Source organism: Chamaea fasciata, unplaced genomic scaffold (assembly GCF_029207755.1).
Source record: "Chamaea fasciata isolate MVZ Bird 193981 ecotype frontalis unplaced genomic scaffold, bChaFas1.0.hap1 SCAF_22, whole genome shotgun sequence".
Lineage (NCBI taxonomy): Eukaryota > Metazoa > Chordata > Aves > Passeriformes > Sylviidae > Chamaea > Chamaea fasciata.
Genome location: NW_027094107.1, coordinates 7,688,839 through 7,708,284, shown reverse-complemented (window position 1 = coordinate 7,708,284; position 19,446 = coordinate 7,688,839). Strand labels below are relative to the sequence as shown.

Here is a 19,446-nt window from a genome sequence, read left to right as displayed (position 1 = left end):
AACAAACAGCGAGAGGGGAAATCAGCTGCACTGGATCCTGATACAAGTTTAAATAGATACATTCTACTTGAAATAGCAAAATCACCAGTAGTATTTGGAAACTCTGCTTCTCTTACTGCTGCTTAACACAGTATTTTACCCAGCTAATGGCAAAGGTAAGATTTACTTTTGGTTTCAAGAAAAATATTATTGTCGTCCTTGATGTTCATTGCTTCTGCCTACTACCTCAGAACATATATGCACTTAAAGTGAGTCAGGAAAAAAGCACAGCCACAGAGCTTCCTGAAAGAAATTTGTTCAGATCCTGACAGTCTGAAAGATAAAAAAAGTGTGTGTGACTGTTTGCAGCAAACCCCACAGCATGGCTTTTATTTATTTAGCTAACTGGATGATTTTGAATATGAATAAAGCAGCAGTAGCAACTGCAGAAGAGAAATTGTGCAGCACTAGACTAAACAGACAGTAAAGTGGTCTCAAAAAACTCTGAAGGAAGTTTCAAGAGGAAACTGACACTGGTGACCATTCTTTCAACTTATTTTTAGGAACTTTTTGTTCTGAAAAAGGGACTGGAAACCCTTAGCATGACACAGTGTATCACAACAACAATTCATGGTTAGTAATAAAAAAACAATTAGCAGTTTAGTTTATTAACAAATGCAATGATATTCAAAAAGCCAACGTAGTCAGAAAATGTTTTCAATTCAACTTAAAAATACGCAGTGCCCACTTCAAGTCTAAGAGGTAATATGTAACAAATTTCTGAAACTGTTCTGTCTGAGGAACACCAATGAATCAACTCAGAGAAACAGACAACAGAAACCTTATCCACCACTGCCCTTCAGGGAATAATCCATCCTCCCTTTACCTTTTCATTCAACATCTGGACACAGACACGACCCAGAAAGGTGGGAAAACAGCTGGTGTGGGAATATGATCAGGACAGAACATAAATGTATGTGATCATCGTTCATCACACCACCTCTGAGACTGCAAATAGCCTGAACTCATTCAAGGCTGGAATGAGGGGTTTTCCTTCAGTTGTGTCAGACAGAAACTGCCATGTGCTCATCATCTCTCCTCCTAGCCGAGTTTATGGAGCCATAAAATACTCTGCAGAGGTGCTGTTACTGAAAACCAGTCCTGAAAGTGCAGCCAGATGGAGGACTGGCAATCCCAGAAAGGCAAAACGTAGCACGCTCACACAGGAGGATGCTCTGCGTAGTTTTCTAAGGCATAACCTTGCTCTGAGCCCTATTCCAGCGCCCACATTCTCACCCTGCTTTTTACTTAAGCACAGCATGCTCAGTTTCACTTTCTCCTTGTTCCTCTTGCCTGTGGCAATGCATTTCATAAGCACTTCTGACCAAGCTGTACAAACAGAGGAGCTCATAAAAATGCAGAAGTATTTGCATGCTTATGAAATAAACAGATAATCCATTTTCATAATGAAAATTAAATGCACCTATCAAACAAAGGCACAAAACCAAGGCTATCAAGTTCAGCATTAATTTACCCTGTGTAAATACACAGTATGAATCAGCACTACTTCAAATTGACTTCATGTAAAGTAACGTGCAGAATGACAAACTAATGGGCTCCTGTGAGCAGATAGAAACTACTCCATCCTCCCTACTTCTACACCTGGTGCAAAAAGACCACAAACACCACAAACCAAGATCTCTTACTTCTTTTTAGTTTTTCTTTATTTCTTTGTATCACTTTGCTCTTAGTCGATGTTACCACTAACTGCTTACTCTTCTACATAACGTTCAAAGCTACAGAAAATACTGCTGTAAAATTACACTTCGCCTACACAGTATTGCAATTCTTTCAGTACCTGCGTTGTCATTGAGTAAGAAAAGCAAAACAATAAGTGCCATAACTAGGAATAGGAAAGAGAGGTCAGTACTCAAAGCAATTTTTAGGATACAACACATCAGCAAATTACTTAGCTGAATTGACACAAACATGACCTCAACGCAAAGGAGACTCCAAACGAGAAGAGAACAGTGCAACAAGGGGGCTGGTTCCCTGAGTGTTCAGGTTTATGCTCATGGCAGGTAACTGGATAAAGTTCTGGCCTGAGCTGGTCTCACCTGGGCTGCTCCCCTGGCTGCAGGGTTTGCAGCTCCTGCTGCCCCCCTGGCTGCAGGGTTTGCAGGAACTGCTGCCCCCCTGGCTGCAGGGTTTGCAGGCTCCTGGGGCTGCAGGGTTTGCAGCTCCTGCTGCCCCCCTGGCTGCAGGGTTTGCAGGCTCCTGGGGCTGCAGGGTTTGCAGCTCCTGCTGCCCCCCTGGCTGCAGGGTTTGCAGGCTCCTGGGGCTGCAGGGTTTGCAGCTCCTGCTGCCCCCCTGGCTGCAGGGTTTGCAGGAACTGCTGCCCCCCTGGCTGCAGGGTTTGCAGGCTCCTGGGGCTGCAGGGTTTGCAGCTCCTGCTGCCCCCCTGGCTGCAGGGTTTGCAGGCTCCTGGGGCTGCAGGGTTTGCAGCTCCTGCTGCCCCCCTGGCTGCAGGGTTTGCAGGCTCCTGGGGCTGCAGGGTTTGCAGCTCCTGCTGCCCCCCTGGCTGCAGGGTTTGCAGGCTCCTGGGGCTGCAGGGTTTGCAGCTCCTGCTGCCCCCCTGGCTGCAGGGTTTGCAGGTGCTGCTCACACAACACTCCTGGAGGAGCACGGGCTGTCTGACAGCAGTCACAGTTCGGTCCCACTGCCACAGAGGAAGTGGTCACCTTGGTTTAGTCCTGCTGAAACTTCTGTGCTCTGCAAGAGCTTGAAAGGAGCCTGAGAACAGAGCTAGTGTTGAATGAAGCAGCCTGCACCTATTGCTGCTGCCCCTCCTTTTGCCAGCCAGAGTGACAGACGGACTGCTGGCTGCAGCCTCTACAAGCTCAGTGCATCCCCCCAGGTGTACTAGGGGGAAAAAAATACAGGCAACCAGAAACTGCACCATGATATATAACCTACTTTTATCTTTACTGAAAACCACAAAAAACCCAAGCCCAACCTCCCCATACCTAGACACTTTTAAAAATTTTATTGCAGATTGATTTTATACACTCCAAAATACTTGAACAGGCATATTTTTTTTTATTTGTGGGAGGTCAGTAATTTATGTGGACTTGGTAATTTTGCTAATCCCAAGTGACTGTAGGGTAGCTGGCTGCCAAGTTGTCAGCTTAAGCTATGAGACTAATGCCCTCATTCATAAATGTTGGGGATTTTGCTGTGAGCCATTCAGTGTGCTGTGATAGGCTGTGTCCAGCTCCTCAGAGTGAAGTGGCGTATTTGAAATAGTGACATTTCACAGGCTGCCCAACTCCTCCAGCTACCAAGACAAACGGGAGAATGACTCACTGTGTGTTCTGTTTATCATGTGCTTTAGATAAACTGAACTTCATAACATCTTCTCCAGAACTAGTGCAAGGAAGGAAAAACAAAGTACCTGCAAGGAGGCAAGGTGAAGTGTTTCAATAAATCAAATAAATCAATAAATCCATTTTTTTCAATTTACCTTTTTTTTTTTTTTTTTCAGACAGATCCTTGCACCCCCTTACCTGCAAGGACAACACTTGTAAGCTCCTTGTGTTCTTACCAGCTTCCTTCAGCCCTCCTCACTGGACAGTGCACATTTAAATGTGCAAAGGCTCCTTCTGCTGCACGTGCAATAAAACGCTGAACTGAACACGGGGTGAAGGCAGAGCAAACACTGTAGTGCCTGCCAAACGTGGCAGTAGGTATTTCACTGTATTTCACTTTGTATTTCACTGCATGTGAGGAGCTGACAGGAATCATTATTTACAATCTACTGTTTCTCTGAATACTTCCTCCTGAGTGAACTTTTTGGTTCCAGTTGTACAGTGGCTCCCAGTGCACAGAAACAGACCTAATAAATCAATTATAACATCTCCAATATCGAGACTTGTCGCCAGATAAGCAATCACTATCACTATATGAACACAAAAATGTATTTATTTTGAGAAAGTTCTTATTTTAGCAAACACTGTGGTGTATACATGCTGGCCAAGTTTATATCACAACAAAGGAAGGGGGTAGGGTAAATGTGTCATTAAGAGATATTTACAAAATAAATAATTCATTTATTGTAAGTTTAAATGATCTTAAAACGAGCATTTCTGTAACTGTCTTGGTATTGCTCACTTACAATCTTATTTTCTGTAGTAAGGGGACTTAGAACAGGACACCCCTTCAGTGTTATTAAAATGATAATTTAAACATCTCTTAATTAGCACAAGCTGCAGGAGAGCAAGTACTGGGATGTAATGTGCTATTTTAAGTCTGTCCTTGCAATGTTAACTTGTTTCTAATTTCACAGTCTTTCAAGCATACCTAGATTATTTTTTTAAATTGATACATATATTAATATTCTAACTGCCATTACACACCTATGCTATAAAACATCAGGGTGTGGAAATTTGGGCATTTCCCCTGAACACTAACAAAAGTGAGGAGCAAAAATCATGCAGTGAGCTGCAGCATCAGAGATGCATAAAGATCTTCTGCCCTGAGTTTTGACATCTAACAGCTTCCACTGCCAGACCAATGAGTTTATAAAAAGAACTATAAAAGAAATATAAATCTGTTAACCTAAAAGGAAAGTGACAAGAGTGCTTTTAAAAGAAGATGCTCTGCTGATGAAGCAGCAATGTCCTATAGGGAATCAATAGTCATTAACAGGCACTGAAGGAAATCCTAGAAATCCTTGTACGTTAGTTTTTGTCCTCACTGAAGAACAGTGGTGTTCAAGTATAACAGAATTAAGAGTCTCGGATTTAAAGTGATAATTAAGGATCCACCTTGGATCGCTTTAAATCCGACACTCTTAATTCTGTGATAATTGGTGGATCACTTTATCTCTACCTTGGAGATAAAGATATCTCACCTTGAAGCCTGGTGAGAACCTTGATTTAGTATTAACTGTACTATAAAGCCCATGCAAAAAAATTATTCTTTAAAAAAATAATTTCTCAATATCTAGGATTCCTTAAACCCACTTCACTGAGGTGAAAAGTACCCTCAGGGGTAAGTCCACGTGCTTAGCTCTATCTGAAGCAATAAAAAAAAAAAAAGAAAGCAATTCCTCACATCCTTCACATTACACAGCTGTTACTCCAAATGTAAAGCAAATAAACTGCACACTGACTTCTTGAAGCAGCAGCATTTGCTCCGACCTCACATCCATCCTAAGCAACTAAAAATCACCCATCATACAAACTGACAATCTGGCTGAAGGAAAACACTTCCCACTCCTCCCAGTCCCATGCCCACAGTCATCTCTCCTTGCTCGTTCTGCTCCTCCATTTCCCAACACTGCCTGTGCTATTTATTCCCCTACTAAAAAATTGTTCAATGTGCCTTTGAGCGTTCTGCTATATTTGGGAGCGTGTTAAATAACTCTCCAGACAATTGTGCCATCAGGCCTCACTCCCACACTCCTGCTTAAGCTCCAGGCCTTATCCAGCCTGGCTTTGGGCATCGCCAGGGCTGGAGCATCCACAGCCCTCCTGGGCAACCTGTGCCCTGTCTCACCATCCTCAGAGTGAAGGAGAAGTTGGTGGCAGCCCCAGGACAGCCCTGGCTCCGAAGCTGGGCTGTGGCAGCACAGGGCAGAGCAGCACAGGAACCTGAGGAGGAGACAGGCTCCTTATCTAGGGCAACGCCAGCGTGAGGAATTTCCACCCCCACCACTCATTCCTCACCTCTGCCTCACACCCTTGGTCAGGTCAATAATGTCATGGAGACCTGGCACGCCATCCAAGCTGTGTCTTGGTTGTGAGTGCTCTTCACAAGCAGTGCTGGGTAGGAGCTGATAGGCCTGATAAGAAGCGGGGAAAGCAGAGCTGCTGGAGTTTATTTGATTCTGCCCAACCGTTCTGGTTTGATCCCAATGCAGATCACAGTCGGTGCTTTCTGCAGAGAAGGAAACTGAAACCACAGCTCGCAGGCAATGCTGGCCGCTGGCCAGATCTTTTCCCAAACAGTGTCTTCTATCTCATGTCCATATAAAAACCAAGCCAAACCAACACAGAGCTCCAGATGTGCAGGGTTAAGGGAAGGTGTTCCCCAGGCACCACGGAGACCACAGAGCAGTCTCAGACAGGGCCTCGGTGCTGTCAGGTCCACAGCTCAGAGAGAAACCTGTCCCACCACTTCACAGTGTGCCTTACCTTCAGTGCCACCCCGAGTGAGCAGCCACAAAAGGAGTAACCAGCGCCCTCAGCCTCTGTTTGCATCTGCCTACCTACAGAGTTCAACATTTTGAAGAAACAGACAGATTCTGAGAGTGTCAGCAGAATACAAGCAATCCTAACTTCCCTCCTCTGACCAAAAAAACAACGAAGCAACAGCAAAGTACTAATGATCCCTATCCACTGTAAACATGGCTCTACCAGCAGAGGAGGAAAAACTTCCTTAAGCCTTCCCTTCCACAGAGCCAGCCTACTCTAAATGGAAATGTGAAGAGAAGCAATCCCAGTTCCAGGGAGGAGAGGAGGAGACTTTGGGACAAAGATGAACACCAGAGCAGGCACTGTGCAGCTGCTCCACGAGGTAGTAAAATTAAACAATGTGGACAGCTTTTGAGACAGGCCTTCCACAACAAAAGGTTAAAGACGGTGCAACATCTAAATAACGATCTGATCTATGAGCAAGCAGAACAAACCCCTAACTTCTGTTTCTCAGGGAATTGCCTTCCTCCTCCCATTCAGCTTCCTTCTCTCCTGAGAAAACAAATGTCCTGAAGCATAGCAACCACATGCTCATTTGAGTATACAATGAAATTTCCCTTAACCATTAACTCCAACTCTTTTTTACTTTAAGCAATGCCTCGCTCAGAAGGGCTTAACTATAAAAGGCCACTCATTCATTTGTCACGTTAACTACCTAACCCGATTTATCATTAACTTCAATATATTTTGAATGTTTACTTGGCTCAGGCTACTGTTTGGTATTTAATTTGAGTACTAACCTCATTTATGGCGGTGTAATAGGCTGAGCTTATTTTACTAGATATATATCATAACATCACCTGGCATACATCTGTATGCAAAGCCTTGCCTCAGTAGTTTGTTGGGAAGTGGTTTCTCCAGTTTTATTACAGCATCTCTATTTATTTCTCTATTTTATTACAGCTGAGGCATCACCCTTGCAGCAGGAGAAGGTGTTATCTGCTGCACTCTGCTAATTTATTGTGCTGAAAGTTTATAGCTGCCGCTGTTGGGTTATTCAGTGAGCAGCACCATCACTGCCAGTGTCATGTTCCACAGGAGCTAAAAGTGTGCATGAGATGCCAACACCTAAATAATGAACATCTCCTGAAACCACCCACCACAGCAAGATCCAGGGGGAAATTTTCTCAAATTTATACAATTCTGTAATTTAGGACAACAATGAAGGCAGAGCTGGTAAATACAAAGAAATGACAGCTATGTTAAAAATGCAGTAGGTAAGTTTCCCAAATAACTTTTATGTGGAAATATTTAAGGCTTCTGTAGAATTGTATTAAAATACTGACTTTGTATCCATGCACAAGGAACAGAAGAAATAAAAAACGAAACCAAACATCCTGTCAGAGACTGCAGAACTTTGCTACCTGTCTTCTAATTGGGTGGAAAGACCGGAGACGTGAAAATCTTAAACATATCTTCGGGAAAAAGAAAATCCATGTCTTCAATCATTGCAGTCAGTCTGAGATGATGAATTCCGAAGATTCAAAAAAAGCAGAACTTAAAGAAAAAATACTGTATGTTTCTAAGGTCTATCTGCAGCTTTATTTGCTCATTTTTGCACTTGAAATTGGCAAGGCTACATTGCAAATTTGTCTGTAATAGTAAATGACAACACGTCATATTCTTATTTTTATGCAACGATCCAAGATGCAAAGAGTAACCAAGTAGGTTACCCTGAGAATCATCTTTTACCACCATCAGGGACTCCAACTGGCCAGTTACTTTCTGTAAAACATTCCTCGACACCGAAGCTCTCTGTAACCTCCATCTATATTTACTGAACATCCTCTCTGAAATATTTTGTATTATCACTCCTTTTTTCCTAACGTAAATGTGTCAGCTCTGGGGTTTTTTTCCCAAATGTCATATGCTATAAAGGTATATGTTACAATTATTTCATTGAGGGACTGGGCAAGCAGCAGCACTGGATCAGGAGAGGTCTGTGCAGCCAGGCACTGTACATGTACTCGCTTTTCCAACAAGCCTCAGAAATCCACAGAAGGGACGTTCCAGAACACCGAAAAGCAAAATTTATCACAGAGGAACACGACAACAACAACAACAACAAAAAAATACTCAGCCAGTTCCTTGCTCTCCTTTAACAGGTGCTTTTGTGACGTGGAGCAGAGAGAAGCATGCGCTGAGCGAGCGCATCATCACCTCTCCTGATCAGCATCAGCCCATCTCGGAGCCCAGCCTCCTCCCCTGCCGAGGGCGGGGGGCTCGGGGGAGGCCGGAGCACGGCCGGGGCAGCGGGCAGGGCGCCGCGCAGGCCGGGGATGAGCTCCCGGAGCGGGCGAGCGGCGGGTCCGGCGGGTGATGGATCGCGCCGGGCCCCGCGGGCTGAGGGCTGCACGGGGAAGGGCGAGAGGCGCCGGCGCTGCCCCGGAGCTGCGGGGAAGCCGCAGAGCGGAGCCCCGGCCCAGGGCTTCCCGCGCCATGCCCCCTCAGCACCTCCACGAGGCCTTTCCGCAGCACCACCTGCTCCGGGCGGCGGCCGCGGCAGCTCCCGCCCGCCCGTCCCGGGCCGCCGAGCGCATCCTCTGGGCCCGGCCGCGGGGACGGAGCTGAGCCCCGGTAAGCCCCGCTGGTTCCCGGCCGCCTGCGCCCCGCCGGGAGCCCCGTGGTGCGCGGGGAGACCCTGCCGGCCCCCGCCGCTGCCCAGATGCCGCCGAGGGGCAGCGAGGGGGGGGGATCGGCTCTGCCCCATCGCGTCTCACCCCACTCCATCCCTTCCCCGGCCGCCCCGCCGGGCACAGCCCGCACTCACCGTGCCCAACCCCGGCGCTGCCGGCGGAGATCACAGCGCTACCGGCGGCGGTACCGGCTGCTAAAATGGCTGAGGAAACGGGGGAGGAGCGAGCCCCGCGCCGCTGCCGCCAGGGCCGCCCGATCCTCCCTCCTTCCCTCCCTCCGTGCCTCACGCCGCCGTGACGCGCCGGGGCCGGGGCGGGAGCGCAGCCGGGCCCCGGGCAGCGCTGCCGCCGCGTCCCGAGGTGACCCCGCGGCTGGCGGGCCGCGGGAGCCCGCGGCGCGGGCACGGCTCGGGCAGCGCGGCCCCCTCAGCGGCTGGGGCCGCCGGGGATCGCGGACAGGCCGCGGCAGGCCGGACCGCGGGCGCACGGCGAAAGGCGCCCGGGCAGGCTCCGGCACGGCCCCCGGGCAGGCTCCGGCACGGCCCCCGGGCAGGCTCCGGCACGGCCCCCGGGCAGGCTCCGGCACGGCCCCCGGGCAGGCTCCGGCACGGCCCCCGGGCAGGCTCCGGCACGGCCCCCGGGCAGGCTCGGCTGGGACGAGCGAGGCCGCCGGCCCGCATCTGTCGGGCTGGAACAGGCAGCTCAGGGGTTTGGAAGCCAGTTTTGCCTCCCGGAGACCACCGGGCCCGGGCGGAGGCCCCTTTGGTGTTTTTTTTCAGAAACGAGCGGGGTTCGGCAGCAGCAGCGCTGGCGAGAGCGACTGGGATTACTCAAAGTGCGGTTCAAAAAGCCAGAGGCTACAAATATCCCCATGATTCATGCAAGGGTTTGCCAGATGGTTTTAGCTGTTTTGCAGTCTGATGCTTCTTCGGAAGAGAACTGGCACAAAATTAACTTCCTTCTGACAATGCCGCTTCTTAATCGCTTGTAAGGGAAGAGGAAACATTCCTGCTCCATCTACGCGAACAGAAGTCCAGCAGGATCCTCCCCCGCCCCATATGTTGCGGGACAGAGTGTGAAAAAACAAAATTGGCGTACATTACATAGCCACGGCTATATTTGGTAACAAAAGACAACACCTTGCAGGAGGCTAAGATGTTCTGGCAACAACTGCGCATGCCGTGTGGATGTTATATTTAATAATCCTCAGAGATGCAAAAAGCACATCACCTCCATGGGTAGAGCTGAATCACTGTGTGGGTTTTGCTCTATTTGGACTGTATGACACTTGGGGCAGCCTGTTACACTCTCGCTTTGTTCTAGTTTGTTTCAAACCCCGTTGTTTCCCTTCGTGTCACATCATCACTAGTAAGAGAACCCGGCTTGCACAAGATGCCCAAAGGCACATCCGTTTCAGGCAGATTACTTTTTTGATCTAACCTCCCTAAATACTTAGAAAAGGTTGGGCAAACCAACTTGCCACAATTTTTTTTTTCCCCCCCAGCTAGAACACTGACACAGCCTCTTTTCTAAATCTTTGTCATAAACAGTAAATAGGCAAGAAAATCTACTTGGATTTAGTCCAGCTATTTTGTACTTCCTATAGTCTTAGATTTTGAATTGAGTGAGTATAGATCCTGTTGTTGTATCCTGCCGGTGGTAGGCACATGTCTTGGCCACTGGAATGGCCACAGTGGCTCAGAGCAATGCCTGAGGCAGAACATGATGCTTTTCTCAGCTGTGGATGGCCGTCTCCTGGGAAGATGAGGACTTCTGCAGCTTGGAGACCTTCAGCTAGAAGGAGCCTGTTTCTGCTCTTGATGGACAATGGAAAAGAAATCCAGTTGTTTTCTTAGTCCTATAAGCTTCCAGCATCTACAGCTTGATGTCATTCCACAGTCTGACTTCATGCTGGGTGGAAATCCCTTCTGTATGTTCCGTGCCTTCAGTCTGGTGTTTCCATGTGATGACTGACTGGCATATTCCCTGACTTTTGCATTAGTTAACCGTTCCCTCTTACCTCTCTCCTCGTTGTGCAGATTTGTAACACAGATTCCTTCCACTACCACCTTACTCCTCTCTCTTCCAGGCTGACAAGTCTCACATTTTCCAGGTGCGGTTTCACAGTGCCTCCAACAAGTCAGAGCTTCCATCTCTGTCCTGCAGCCTGCATGTCCTTGCTGCCACCTGGATTTCAGGTGCTTCAGGTTGTGCATTTCTGCTGAGTTGAACTTTTCTCCCTTTGTGCCCTCCCTGCTGGAGATCTCACCGAGCCATGGGACACCTCATCAACCTCTTCTTGTCCCTGTGTGGCACAGCAAGGAGCTCTGTGGGGAAGCCCAGTGCCTGCAGGGTTTGTGCACTGGTGTCCCCAGGCCAGGGATCACTGACTGACATCCAGGCCTCAGTGCTGCTCTTGGGGATGCTCAACAAAAATACTTTGTTTCAGGAGGGTGAACATCTAGGTGAAACTAATAATTTCAGCGAATTTGGAAGCAAATTTTGGTTAATTACGATTAAGAAAAAAATATAACCTGCCAGTTATCATTAGAATAATGAGTCCTAAAATTATGCTTACTACAGACAGGGTGAAGAGTCAAATGCACCTTGTTCTGTGGAGGCTTTAGAGAGAGCACCAGGGGAAACCTTTCCTGCAGCTACAGGTATGCAAATTTTCACACTGTTGTAGAATCTGCTCTTTTGTTTGTCGTAAGATCCATTTTCATTTAAACCAGTTCTTTGAAAGATGCCAAACGTTCTGCTCTGAAAGCAAAGCAGAAAGGGATTTACTTGCTCTTTATAAATACAGCTGTGGCCAACTAGAAATTCCCTGAGGATGTGTGATACTTCCAAAGGCTTTAAACCAGGAGGATAAGACAAGGAAGCCTCTGGTCAGGAAGCTGACATTCGCTACAAGATGTGTAAAATGTCTTTGCAGACTTTTAGAGGAGTCTTTAAACAAAAATTAAAATGATCTTTAAACATGTCGGGGGCTATCCTCAAAAGCAAATCCGACCGAAAGGATTTTCCTTTTCTCTCGTGTTGCAACTCTTTTGTATCTTTCCAGTAAGGAACACTCACTGAGGATCTCTGTGGGATGTGATGAGTGTAACTGCACTTCCCAGACAGTGAAGTCACTGTGCACTGACGCTGGTTTTCAGCCTTATCACAGAGGTCAAAAGCAGAGAAAGGGACCTTGAGGAGAGGCTGAAGCCAAGGCCCAGAAGGTCTCTGTTTTTCACCCAGGGTTCAGTGCAAGCTTGGAAAGAGTGAAGAGCTTCTCACCTCATTCCTGATACCAGCAAAGGGATTGCGTAATCTTAGCACGTCTAATCTAAGTAATAAGTCAATATCTGGAGCCTTGTGGGTTGTTTGTTTATCTTAGGAGAAGGGACTGATGAAATCAGATGTTTCCTACATACAGTCCTGTTTATCTTCACAGACTGCACAGTTAGAATCAAAACACAGAAAACAAAATTTGTGCACAAGCTTGGCCATTTTGGAGCAGGCATTCTCCCAGAAAAGTTCCCTGAGTTGCCTCTCAGGCTGAGGTTTTAGTGTGCCCCTTTTGGCACGTTGGACCTCCACATGAATTCTGCCCATCAGGAGTGATGCACTTCTGTTCACTCCAGACCTTTTTGAACTGACTCTTGTGTTTTAAAAGAAAACAAAACCAACATAGCGGTCAGTCATATACATCTGATGGCACAAAGGCTTACTGATATCTCCAAGTAAGTGCATTCCAAGGAGGAATTTCCAGTAGGGGGAACTGGGGGATAGCTGTGAATAAAAGGCAGCATTTTAAGAGAAGGAGCTGCTACCAAATGTATAAGTTGTTTTGGGTTTTGATGGTTTTTGTTCAAGCTAGTTCAATTCTTCCCTTAGTCTTATACAGGAAACCAGACTTGTAAAGTAAAGGCATTTGTAATGAAAAGTCCAGGTGAAATTCAGTGTATAGTGCTGTGCTAAATTAACAAAACTCTGACTCTTAAATGCTTGCACTTGTAACACTGACTTCCCTTTTGGTAGCAAAACAGAAAAGAATTCTACTTGCACAATCAGCTTATCGTATCAGTGGCTGCTTGTACACACTGTTCCTCAGGCTTGCAATTAACATCATGCAAGAAATATTAATGGGATATACTTCATTTACACAATACTTCTGATGACCATGCTCTTGTTTCTGTCAGTACTTCTATTACAAGTTAATTCTCGGTGTCAGTTATTTAGTTTATTCGCACGACCATATATGCAAATTGTTTGTGAAAAGTAATTGTTGCTGTTGTAGTTACAGGACAAGGAAATGCTTGTGAAGAGTTCTGAAATTCACAGGGGAGGGGAGTGGCTGCACTGTGAGGCGTTCTCTGCCCCTGCTGCTCTGGTATTTAGGGTCCAACACTGCCCCAAGGCAGACACCACCACCCCACCCCGTTATCTGCTGGGATATCTGGCTCCACAGGCCAGCCCAGGGATCAGCGTTACACAGCTGACAGGCACCCCGATAACAGTTTCTTCTTCTCCAGATGAATAGTATCACTTACAGACCTCTTTTCTTACCCGACAATGATCCTTCAGAAAGGTGATGCTAGGGAGTTTCAGCTTTAGCCTCTGCTGCCTGGATAATCTAACTCCTTCATTGGTGTACAATGGAAGCATCCTCACATAAAAGACTTGTAGCAGCTTGAGAAAATGAGAAGGCAGTGCAAAAATAGGCAGGGTGACAAAAGGTGCATTATATCCACTGGAGAAGCAGCCTGAGCAACTCCATCTCTCACCAGGTTTTAGAACATTATTTTTCATTTCTTCATCCAACTGTGTTATCAGGCCTAACAAGAGAATCTTTGCTTATCTCCTCATTATCAAGGACATAAACAGCAGCAGGGCTGCTTTTCCTTTAAATATTATTGATCAGCACCAAAACAGCACCCTTCAGGAGAAAAGTCAGGAGCATTTTATTTTCAAATGATCTTCCCTTGAACCGCTCTGCCTTTGTAGGGTGGCAGTAACCAATGACTTCTTTGCTAAAAATCACCTAAAATTTTCCTTCCAAGAAAGGAAAGGACAGCTGCTTAATAGCAGTGACCACTCCAGTTCGGGAAGACTTTTCCTCCGAGGTGCAAACCAGGCTAAAGTCAAGCAGGACCTGGGCTGCCACCTGCTGTGCAAGGTTCGTTTTTGTTCTCTGTTACAACAGGGAGCAATTCTGTAACAGCAGGTTAATTGCAGAATGCAGATGTCTAGCCTGATTCCCTTCATTAAAAAAAAAAAAAATCACCTAGAGGAGAGGAGTTTGACACAGGTGGGGAAAATCAGATGTAGAAGCACAAGTGTGTTCACTGGTGCACACTCAGAGGGTCTCCAGGCGGGATCACAGTGGTGGGTGCCTCCCCTGAGAGGGTCACACACACCTGCTCTGTGATATTAGCTCCTGTCTACATGTGTGCAACGCAATGTACTTCATCCTCTGCAAAAGAAATAGCTCGAAATACCAACTCCTGGGGACATCTGAGCTATTTTATACAGCACAAATGCATAAGAACTGTCTGCAACCCTGCAGGTAATACAAACTTTCTGCTCAATGTTCACCAAATTGCATTTGTCTCCTTGGCTGATGCTTTCTTTCCTGTTGGTTTGGGTTTTGTTTGTTTTGTTTTAAGAAAGGCAGATTTTACATAGATACCAAGTATTTTTTAAATATCATTGTTTCACTTCCATAATGTGCAGATTGTAGAATCTCACTGCACTACAGAGATAGGAGAAGGCATGCACTAGTATTGTGAAGATTTTAAAGAATCTTTTCATGAGAAAACTATTCTGTTTTTGTGGCTGAACCTCTAGAATTTTCCTTGCTTATCTAGCAGCCAGCTGTGCTCTTTGGACTTAATAGAACAGCAGCAAACAGGTCTGAAGAACAGGAATAACCTGAAATGTGTCAAGCTGGAGTATAAGGAGTTTTTTTCTTCTTTCCTCCTTCTTTGGATAATTTTTTTTTCAATGACATGCTCCTGGATCCCCTTTGAGCTTATGTGCCCACGTTGCAGTTTCAGCTTATCCTTTTTTTTTTTTTTTTTCTTTTCTGTTTCTAGTAAAGAAGGCTTTTCAGAAGTAATTTGGGCACATTTGTTCACCATTAGTTAAACAGGAAAATCTCTTGCTGAGTCCATATGATCTGCTGGGTAACAACCTGTGCTGAGTGCCATAGCACTGACCCCCCCATTCAGGCAAAAAGGGATTTTTTTCAAGGTTTCTGTGGGAGAAATCTTCCCAATTATCAGCCACAGGAGAAAACTCAGCCCCCAGCTCTGAAGCAAGTGAATACCCTGAGCCAAGCTGTGAAAACGCTCACATATACACAAGCCGTGAATCCTGATAAATTTAGAAAGCTCTGTGGTAAATATTTTTCAGATTTATGACAAAGCCTGAGAGGGGCTGAGCTATCTGGAAGTCACAGACCTGAAAAGCTCTTTTGCATCCCCGTTCTATTACTGGAAACTGTTAGCAACCATCCACTGATCTGGGATGAATAAGGAGCCAATGGCTACGTGATTCATCTGGATACCAAGGTGAGAACATAAGCTGAGATATTAAATCTGCACAAGATAAGTATTTTCTTGTTTCCTTCAAACACAGTGCACTACATTGGCCTCACCAAATAACACCAAAACCACCCTCTTACATTTAAACGTCACCTCCTTTACAATAAATGCAATCCTTACATATTTCATGGAAACTTAGTTCAAGTAATTTATCACTAAATTTCAGTCCAGTGATTGCTGCAGTTTAGAGCTAGTTTCTTTCTATTTCACTCTGTTTCACTCTCGGTGATCTTGAAGGTCTCTTCCAGCCCACACATTCTGTGATTCTGTGATTCTTTCAGGTCTAACATGAGAGCACAATTCCTGCCTTCCTTCCTGCAAACACTGACTCCTTTTCCCAACCTCTGTTCTATCAAAATGCTTGGTGTGCCCGGGCCCCAGCCAAGCTCTCAGTGGCCACGTGGCCAACATCCCTTTTGCAGAAACAGGCACATTGTCTTGGAATTTAAATTAAAACTCCCTTACAGAAGAGTATTGTGTGTCATGCAGGTGTGTCATATATTGTCAGAATAGAACTAGTTCAATTCATAGAATCAGGGAGTGGCCAGGGTTGGAATCTCATTCCTTCCACTAGACCAGGCTGCTGCATCCTCACAGGGAGGAATTTCTACCTAGTATCTAATCCAAACCAGCTGTTTTTCAGTTTAAAGCCATTCTTCCTTGTCCTGTCACTCCATGCCCTCATCAAAACTCCCTCTCCAGCTGTCCTGGAGCCCTGTTAGGCACTGCAAGGTGCTCTAAGGCCTCCCTGGATCCTTCTCCAGACTGAACAGTCCCAACTCTCCCAGCCTGATTAATAGTAAATTGCTCCTGTTTCATTTCCTATGTGTAGAAAAGTGATCATAGCAACATTTCCAAGGGATAAACCGACAGAACTTGTACTGCTACTGCGAGCAAAGTGTGTGTGGGGGTTATTGTATTGGTTACAGAGCATTGGAGGAGAATTCCAGGGGGTGACCAGCCACCAGAGGGCTCGCGGCTCCTTCCAGGCTGGAATGGTGAAACCTTCTCCAACAAAGCGCTTCAACATGACCCGTGTCCCGAGCGAGGCTCCTGCTCGTTGTGAAATGCATCAGCTTGCCCAGAAAACGTGCCAGTATCCCACTTTTCCTCAATAACTTATGAAGAGGTCCTTACCACGGGCTGCAGGAGAATCACCTTCTTCACCGACCTTGGGTGTCTGCAGTTGTTTCTCTCCCATCTTCTCACTCCTTTCTTCCACTGCAGCTGCACAGGGGCTATGGCCCCCTCTGAAATCTGTTATCCCAGAGCTGTTGTCTCTGTTGGTGCTGGGCACAGCCTTGTTACATTCACAGAAATGTTCAGGGGTGTGACTGATGCCTGTGTATGCTGAAAAATGATTGGGAGGGTCTAACAGAACACAGGTTTGGCTCAGAAATCTGTGTGAAAAATGGACACTGCGTGATCACTCAGCATAAAGCTGAGGTATCTAACACCTCCTTCCCAAATATCGCAAGACTTGAGAATACACTGTGATAACACAATAATATAACGCAATAGGCCTGGCCACATAATATTCCATGATAGAGCAAAATGGTACAAATTACGTACAATTTAATTAACCAGGGATTACACCATGGTACAGTTCTCCTTCCCACCCTCCGTGTTGTTTCTGAGACTGCCATCACATTTGTTTTACATTCTGTTAAATGTAGCAGTTCCCTGACTTTGAACACCAACTATCACTGTGGTATTAATAACAAAGGCAAATTCCACACAGAAGGTTAGGGAGGACACAGTGTTCTGAGTCTCTCATGTTGAGGTTCATAAGCAGTGACAGTGTCTCATGATCTGAAATGAATTCTTAGTTTTAAACCTAGGAACTCAGTCGTAGCCAAAAGGGTTTTCAGTAATTCATCATGGATGCCAGTGTGCTCAATAAACCAGCAAAACAGAACAAAAATAGAAAGCACACATTCTTCTGCCTGCATATCTATGTAGATGTGGAGTGTGCCTCCTACGTATACCAGTCACAGCTTAAATCAACTCTAACAAACAATTAGAGACTGAGGAAAGTGCTGTTAGGGCGCAGCTTCCCAGAGAAAGAGTTTGGATGGTTCTTTGTAAAATGCCTTTTATGATACTTAGTGATAATATGGAGGGAGTACTGGACATAAAATAAAGCACATGCCTTGAAAACTGAAAAATGGCTGAACAGCACAGGACACGAACACAAAAGGGAGTGTTCTAAGGCAGAAATGTTTGGTTGCTGATGTGTGAAAACAGCAGTCATCTTCTTTTCATTAGTTCTCCAGATAACTCAAGTTTAAGGAGAACATCTGGATGGAAACTTCAATTTTCTTAAGAACATGTGTTTTATAGCAGATCCGTTTTTTCAGACTCAACAAAAATGTATTTCCCCAAGCTGCAAACAACTCTAGGGACTGTGTTTACTCATTTAGCATGTGAAACTACAAAGAAATATTCCCATTTTCCAGGTGCCTCCTCCACCTGTATTGCAAACTGACTGTACTGTTTGACCTCTTAGTTTCAACACAAGTAAAATAATCAATGTGCAGATGAACTGTCAACTATGATTTTCTTTATTTCAGAGCAAACTGTGCTGCTTCTTGATAGTGCTGTACTTTCCCCCGCTTTTGCATCCACCTTGTTTTTTGTGTCTATGAATACTGCAGCATTTTATGTAAGGGAAAAACTAAATCTCATAGTGCAAACATGACAGAAATGTGGATCAGTGTGAGAAGCTGGTTCATACAGTTGTCATCTAGCGAGTTTCTGCTGGTGCTTTACATTATTGTCAGTCCATCAGGTTAAAAAACATGACAACGTGATACGCTTTTTAAGCTTCTATTGTCAATGTTTCTAGTTGACATTGACTTATTTTTTGGTATTGTCTAGCATATGTTCTAGCTAAATTAGCTGACAGGGAGAGATATGGTAAATGCAACAGGCTTTCATCTTTGTCTCAAGAAAATTCCTGGAGAGGAAATAAGCAATTACACCACCACAAGCCTTACTTTAAATTCATAAAAAATGCATGTGAGCAACTGAGTCAATAGAAGGAAGTCAGGATAGCTGGTGGAAGAATCTCTATGAACATAGATTTGTAGCAAGGAGGGGAAAAACCCCCAACAAAACAGAAGAAATAAGAACAAATCCACCCTGTAGTGAGCGGCTTGCTGTGTCTGCATCCCCTGAGACCAGAGGTGTCCTGCATGGCAGCTCGTGGTGATGATCTCTGTATGTGTGTGTATAGAAACCGCTTTGAGCCAGTATTGTTATCTAACTGCTCTTTCCAAACTTACTTGTGGAACTAAGCTTTTGTTTTCAATTAATCAGGCTCGACAGTTTGGCCAGTGATGGTGCTGTCCTCCTGCTGTCCTGTGGAGAAGGAAACCCTGAAATGATCAGGATGGGGAGAGGGATGTGCTGCATGCAGGTAATGTGAAATAAAATCTGTGGGAGACAGCTCTCAGGGCATGTCCGTGGCTCTGATTGCCGTGAAAATATCCCCTTAACCTGCTACTCTCCCTGGATCTCCACAGACCTTTACACAGAGTTACATCTTTGCCATGGAACCTCTTCACAATGCTACAAACCAGGAAGGAAACACGGGCTCGGCTGCCCAGGGCGCACATGGCAGTAAATCCTCTAAAAGCACAAAGATAAGTGCGGTCTGACCTCTGTGCAAGGCACTGGGCGCACCTGGCTGCAGGTGTCTGTGTGACACTGGGCACACCTGGCTGCATTTACCTGTGTGTGACATTGGGCACACCTGGCTGGAGGTACCTGTGTGTGACACTGGGCACACCTGGCTGCATTTACCTGTGTGTGACACTGGGCACACCTGGCTGGAGGTACCTGTGTGTGACACTGGGCACACCTGGCTGCATTTACCTGTGTGTGACACTGGGCACACATGGCTGGAAGTACCTGTGTGTGACACTGGGCACACCTGGCTGGAGCCACCTGCCCGTGTCCAGACCGGAGCTGAGC

At 46.0% G+C, this 19,446-nt stretch overlaps 1 protein-coding gene and 1 long non-coding RNA gene across 3 annotated transcripts in view; one reads left to right on the top strand and one right to left on the bottom strand.

Annotated features, from left to right (window-relative positions):
* The window catches only part of ACSL4 (acyl-CoA synthetase long chain family member 4), a 28,883-nt gene extending 19,843 nt beyond the window's left edge, over window positions 1-9,040 (bottom strand). The window contains exon 1 of one of the 2 annotated variants that reach the window (XM_066202331.1): window positions 9,007-9,040. The gene's annotated coding sequence lies outside the window, so the exon portion shown is untranslated. The remainder of the gene's footprint in view (window positions 1-9,006) is intronic. The other variant, XM_066202330.1, reaches the window with a different exon arrangement.
* Window positions 9,041-11,454: 2,414 nt separating this feature from the next.
* On the top strand, window positions 11,455-19,178 carry LOC136300368 (uncharacterized). Its single transcript, XR_010723675.1, has 4 exons — window positions 11,455-11,535; window positions 15,278-15,435; window positions 18,790-18,889; window positions 18,996-19,178. It is a non-coding gene; the product is annotated as an uncharacterized lncRNA (long non-coding RNA).
* Window positions 19,179-19,446: the final 268 nt, after the last annotated feature.